This window comes from Mastomys coucha, chromosome X (assembly GCF_008632895.1).
Source record: "Mastomys coucha isolate ucsf_1 chromosome X, UCSF_Mcou_1, whole genome shotgun sequence".
Lineage (NCBI taxonomy): Eukaryota > Metazoa > Chordata > Mammalia > Rodentia > Muridae > Mastomys > Mastomys coucha.
Genome location: NC_045030.1, coordinates 75,319,990 through 75,320,737, shown reverse-complemented (window position 1 = coordinate 75,320,737; position 748 = coordinate 75,319,990).

Here is a 748-nt window from a genome sequence, read left to right as displayed (position 1 = left end):
CAGTCTGAGCCCTGCTAGTTTCAGGATCAGCACCTAGCTGGTCAGTGTTGTACATGACCCTGCAGGTCTTTGGAGTCTGGTGCCTGCTGAGGCTGAGGCTAAGACACTAGCCTCAGCAGGTGGCTGCTCAGGACACTGGACTGGACTTTTCCTTTCTGAAGTTCCTCAAGCTAGATGCTCACCCATTTCTTTCTAGTTATGAAGAAAGTTATTAGGCACTTGAGAATATTGATGCTAGAAAATAGTCTGTGCTAGCACTTTGCAGCTGGGTCTTTCCTCTTGATATTGTTGCCATTTGAGGCCAGGTTATTCTTTTGTGGTAGAAGCTGTCAAATGTTGACCAGCAGCTTTGGCTTCCATCTAGGCATTGCCAAATGTCCTGAAGAAGGAGTTACCCTGATTAAGAGCAACAGATAAACCAAGAACATGAGACATACTGAATTAAGTAGGATCTTGGCATTGATCAAGATGAATAGACCTAGTTCCATCTCAGAATCCTTGGAGCACTTATTGGCAAAGATGGGTTGATGAACAATAGGGAGGTGATAGGTCAGATGGATAGGAAGATACTACAGGAAGATAGATGATGGACTCATGCATAACTGAGAATAAGTAAATGGGTTGGCTATATGGATGGATTGGATGGATGGATGGATGGGTGCCAAAAGTACCATTGGTAGGCAGCATTCTGAAGTCTGTGTTGGAGAAGCTGTGTGGGTGGCAAGCAGAAAGGACCTGGTCTCTCTCT